Below are 5,938 nucleotides of genomic sequence, written 5' to 3' on the forward strand. Positions count from 1 at the left end.
CGGGCTTATTTCTGGTGGCTCAGTGGCATCAGCCAGTGTCAGGAGAGCTGCCCGGAGCCCGAAGGAAGGTTCCAGAGACAAGGAACTGACACCTGGCGGTTTGGGGGCGCCTTATCTTCCCTCAGGGCGTTCTTTGGGGGACAAAGGTTCCCCACGCCTGCCACATGCCCACTCTGCCAAGGACACTGAGATTTAATATAAAAAATGTTTTGTATTGATTTCAGAGAGGAAAGGAGAGGGAGAGAGAGAGAGAAACATTAAGGATGAGAGAGAATCATGGATCGGCTGCCTCCTGCACGCCCCCCACTGGGGATCAAGCTGACAACCTGGGCATGTGCCCTGACCAGGAATTGAACCCTGACCTCCTGGTTCATAGGTCGACGCTCAACCACTGAGCCATACCAGCCGGGCAGGATGATGAGATCTTTATCGACGATGGGCCCCACTCCCCCCCTTTCCCCCCCTCCCCCCATCTCCCCCCTTCCCCCCCTCCTCCCACCGCACCTGCAATAATGACGGTGAGTCCGGAGCGAGAGCCGCTTTATTTTTATCTCCATTTTATTTCCTCCTGAAGTTCAATACCTCCCGGAGCACCCCGCGTGGCGATGCCATTTCCCGGCAGGAGCGTTTATTGGGGTGTCACTCACGGCACGCCACCCTGGCGGAGTGACACGCGCCTCTAATTTAAAGGCTGCTAGACCCGTCGCAGTGCAGACCTCGCCAGGGCACCCGCGAAGGACTCTGCAAATTGGCTGCCTGGCGAGTGAGCAGCCCTCAGTGCCCGCGCTTCCCCCCCCCCCGCGCCCCCCCCCCCCCCCGGCAGGCCCCCAGGGCTGGCGCGGGGGGGGGGGGGGGCGGGCTACCTCGCCTCCCAGCCTCGCCCTCCAGGCTGGTTATCCAGAAGCCAGCCCGGGGAGTGCCCTGCTGGGCGGAGGCCTGGGGGAGGGGGATCCTGATGCCGGAGCTGCGGGCGGGTGGGGGCCAGGACCCAGCAATGACCCGAGCGGGTGGCAGCAGGAACACAGGAGTGAGAGCCGGGCGGACCGAGTTCAAATCCTGGCCTTCGCCCCAGCAGGGAGCGTCAGTTCCCCACCTGTGACCGGCTAGCGGGCCCCACGCCTCTGGGTGCTGGTGGGAGCGACAAGGGTCCAGGGGGACGCAGGGCTCGGGACACGCGGCTCTGGTTCCGGACGGCGTCTGCCCAGGCACTCGCCATGTCTCAGGGTTCTAGGCCGGAAGCGGTGGCGTTGGCCCCCAAAGGGGAGGGACTTTCTCGCTCCCTGAGGCCTGGGGCTGGGCCCCGGGCTGCCCACCTTCTCCCTCCTCCACGGGCCTGTGTCTCCCCCAGGGAGACACCTGTTTCAGCCGCTCTATCGGGAAGCCGGGCAAAAAGCCTCTTAAAAATAGAACCTGCTGGAAACCATTGCCACGGAGGCGCCGAGACAAGACGGTGTCTGCCAACGACCAGGGAAGAGGATCTGCGACAGCATCCGGCCGTCTGCGGAGGACAGCGTGTGTCAGACCCTCACGGCTGCTTTTCTAAGGACGGTGCTCCTGACCTGGGGTGGGCTACGTCCCGTAAACCCACAGGGGGTGGAACGGAAGTAAAAATGCACGGATATACCTGACCAGGGAGCCTCGCCGGCCGCGCAGCCCCGCCCGCCTCAGCCGTGCGGGGAGCTCTCTTCGGCCTCCAGCGGGCAGTCCTCCAGCACAAAGCGCACTTTACAACAAAGTGTCGGATGTCGAATGCGATTTACTGAGTACAGCCTTATCCAAGACAGGCCGGCAGCACGGGGCACTGCGGAGTGTGGGCCGTGTGTTCGTGATTGTGTGGCCGATGGGAGCTGTGGCTCCTGGCCCCGGCCCAGCCCCAGGAGAGAGCGCCTTACAGCTAGCTGCTAGCGGGAGAGGGGGTGGCTGGGGGCAGGGGGAGGGGGGGCGGGATCCTTGAAGTGTGGTTTCCAATGAATGCCTATCGCTTTCACACCATCGTAAAGTTGGCTAATTGTAAGTTGAGCCATCGTAAGTTGGGGAGTGTCTGCAGACTAAATCTCGCCTCCCCCATGGCTGATGTGTGGGTCATACTAACTTGTTAAATATCACCCTCCTGTCTGCTGTCTTTTCTTTCTTTTTTTCTCTTTCTGAGCCCATCCCTCCAGCTCGGAGACTCAGCCTTTCCCAGGAATGACGGGGACCAACTCGGGGTATCTGCAGGGACTCAGCCCCAAATGCCTGAGGCGAGGACAGGAAGTCACTGGCTCCTGGACTTGAACGTGGGGGCGTCCCCTCCTCAAGGCCTCTGCCCAGCAGGGCACCCCAGGGCCGGCTCCCCGTGGATGGAGAGGGGTGGGGAGGCCAGCATCCCGACGGAGCTGGTCCAAGGAGAGTGGGGCCTGCGTGTGGTCAGCCGTCCCAGACCCCACCTGGGCCTCCCGGTGCCGGCCTTGTGCCGAGTCAGGAGCCAGGGCTGCTCACAGTCCCCCATCCGGGGCCCCCAGGCCTCTGTCCTTAGCTTGAGGGTGAAAAATCCCAGGACAGGCCTCTCATTGGGCAGCTCGGGTCACATGTCCGCCCAGTGACCGATCATTTGGCCTCAGGTTTCCAGCGCCGAGGGACACTCCCCCACCCACGTGGGGTGATTGGGCCCTGACAGGGGCAGGACAGAGGAGGTGGCCGAGTGTCTCAAAGAACAAACTCCCAGAGCACAGCCGCGGGATCACGCTCTGCCGGCTCCCCGCGCGCGCGCGAGCATGGCCGCAGCTGGAGTTGGCTTCCCCCCACGCTCACAGGAGCACCAGCGTGCATTTCCGCCCCCTCCTGTCGGAGGGAGCGTGATTAGTTGGTAGAGCAACATCCTAATGTTCTTGGCTGGAGACCAAGGCTCTCGCGGAGAGCATTCAGCCTCCTCAGGCACATGTTTCCACACACCCCTGTGCCCTGCTGCGGCGCGCAGGGGAGGGGCGGGAGGGCAGCGCCCACGGGCGGGAGACCAGCGCGGGACACCGCACACCGCCGCCGGCCTCGGAATCCCGCATCTTCGCCCACGGGGTCCTGGCTGCAGGGGTGCTTTGCTCTGTGTGTGTGTGTGTGTTTTTTTTTTTTTAAAAAAAAACACATTTTTATTGATTTCAGAGAGAGGAAGGGGGAGGGACAGAGAGATAGACACAATGATGGGAGAGAATCATGGGTCGGCCGCCTCCTGCACACCTCACACTGGGGACCGAGCCCGCCACCCGGGCCTGTGCCCTGATCTCCTGGTTCATATCCCTGAGCCACGCCGGCCGGGCGCTCTGGTTCATTTCCGCCTTCCTGCGTGCGTGGGGGGGGTCTCAGGGGGACAAACCTAGGGCTCCCTCTCTCCCCACCCCCCCGGGGGGACTGTCTGGAGAAGGAGAAGCAGGAGGGAAGGGAATGGATGGGTGCGTGGTGCCCCCCCACCCGGGCCCCTGGCCTTTCTCTCCGGCTGGGACTTGGGCCGGTGGGAGAGGACTGGGTGGGTGCTTCCCTCTAGTCTTCGAAGACAAGGTGGGGGAGCGGGAGGCAGGGGAGGCTGGGGGGCCCTGCGTGGACAGAGCCCACACTTGAGTGTCAGAGACTTAGAGACCCGGGGGTGGGGAGAGGGAGGGTAGAGAGAGCTGATGGATCCTCGAACCCGAGCTGTTTTCCACCCGCCACACAATGGACTAATCAGGTTCCTGGGTTTAATAAGTCAGTAGGTCCAGCTGTTTCCCCTTGTATGTTACAAATGTTAATTATCTTCTAATTACTTATCAGCCGAGGCTGCCCTGGCAACCAGCGCCCCCGAAGCCCGGCCAAATGAGTGCAGAGCGTCAAGAAGGAGTCGATGAATCCGTGCTGCTGCTGGCAGCGGCTCCCGGAGATTCCTCAGGGCCCGCGGGCTTCCTTCTATCGGGTTAAATTTTTGGAGGCGAGGCCCCGGGGCAGGTGCCTGGGGACAGGCACAGCCGAGTGTCGGGAGGGTCCCGGCAGCCCCACTCCGACTGTTTTGGTTCATTTCATCCAGTGGCTCAGCCGCGCAGCACCCAGGCCCAGAGGGGCCCGAGATGCAGGGGCCTCGTTCCGGAAACGGGAGGGCAGGCCCGTCTCCAGGCAGCTGGCTCCTGGGGGTGTCCTCCAAGGCCCTGCTCCTGCTCGCCCCCTCCTCCCGGAGCTACTGGACACCTGCTTCCCCGGACCTGGCCAAGCCAACAGGGTGGGCAACGTCTCCAAGCCGAGCCTTTGAACGGTTGCCCCTCCAGGTGCCCGTGGGGGGAAGGTGTGCTGGTGGCCACTCTAATGCCTGGACTTGTGCCTTGACAGACCCTGGGGCCTTGCCGCCGTCTAAGTCTATATTTATTGATTTCAGGGAGGAAGGGAGAGGCAGAGGGAGACAGAAACATCAATGATGAGAGAGCATCATTGATCGCTGCCTCCTGCACGCCCCCTACGAGCCCACAGCCCGGGCGTGTGCCCGGACTGGGAATCGAACCGTGACCTCCTGGTTTCATAGGTCGACGCTCGACCACTGAGCCCCACCGGCCGGGCAGCCATCTCATTCTAGTTGGTGGTCGGATCCTCTGATGTCAGAACAGCACCTGCCACGGAGGGCCTCCCTCGGAGGGCAGCTGCCTGCGGGGCTGCCGTCTCCTCCCCTGCTCATCACCCGGCCTGGCAGCGGGATCCTGCAGGATGTCCTTCTTCATGGAGGGACCTGCCCGGTCACCTCCCTTCGGATGTGCACTCAGTCCCCCCTGCAGCACACCCTCCTCTGGCTTCCTGCTCCGAGACCCCTCTGCTCCGCACGAGGGATAAAGATAAGGGATGTGAAGGTAAACAGGGTGGTGCAGTCCTTGGCCAGGCAGTGCCTGCAGCTCTACCGAAAAGGCTGCCCGATTTCCCCTGGAGTCAAGGTTGCACTGATTTCTGTGGAATCCGTGGCGCCAGGCAGTCCTTCTTCCAGCTGCACAGCTGGACGGGCAGGTGAGCGCTGTGGGCAGGGGCTGCATTTTGCAAGATCCTCGCAGCATCTGTAGCTGCCCTGTGTGTTCATTCATTCACTTACTCATTGTTCCTCTTTTCATCTACCTAACCCCACATCCATCCATCCATCCACCCATCCACCCATCCACCCATCCATCCATCCATCCATCCATCCATCCACCCATCCACCCATCCATCCATCCATCCATCCACCCATCCACCCATCCACCCATCCACCCATCCATCCATCCACCACTTATCCATCCATCCACCCATCCACCCATCCACCCATCCACCCATCCATCCATCCATCCATCCATCCACCACTTATCCATCCATCCACCCATCCACCCATCCATCCATCCATCCATCCATCCATCCATTGTTCCACTCATCCATCAATCTATCCAGCAACCTATCCATCCATCCATCCATCCATCCATCCATCCATCCACCCATCCACCCATCCATCCATCCATCCATCCATCCATCCACCCATCCACCCATCCATCCATCCAACCATCCACCCATCCATCCATCCATCCATCCATCCATCCACCCATCCACCCATCCATCCATCCATCCATCCACCCATCCACCCATCCATCCATCCACCCATCCACCCATCCACCCATCCATCCATCCATCCATCCACCCATCCACCCATCCATCCATCCATCCATCCATCCACCACTTATCCATCCATCCACCCATCCACCCATCCATCCATCCATCCATCCATCCATCCATCCATCCATTTATCCATCCATCCATCTATCCATCCATTTATCCATCCATCCATCCACCCACCCACCCATTCATATAGCCATCCATCCATCCATCCATCCATCCATCCATCCATCCATCCATCCAATCATTCTTCCATCCATCCACCCACTTATCCATCCATCCATTCACCCATCCAGTCATTCTTCCACCCATCCACCCACTTATC

This window comes from Myotis yumanensis, unplaced genomic scaffold (assembly GCF_028538775.1).
Source record: "Myotis yumanensis isolate MYYU_CA2020_CCGP unplaced genomic scaffold, mMyoYum1.0.hap1 SCAF_2, whole genome shotgun sequence".
Lineage (NCBI taxonomy): Eukaryota > Metazoa > Chordata > Mammalia > Chiroptera > Vespertilionidae > Myotis > Myotis yumanensis.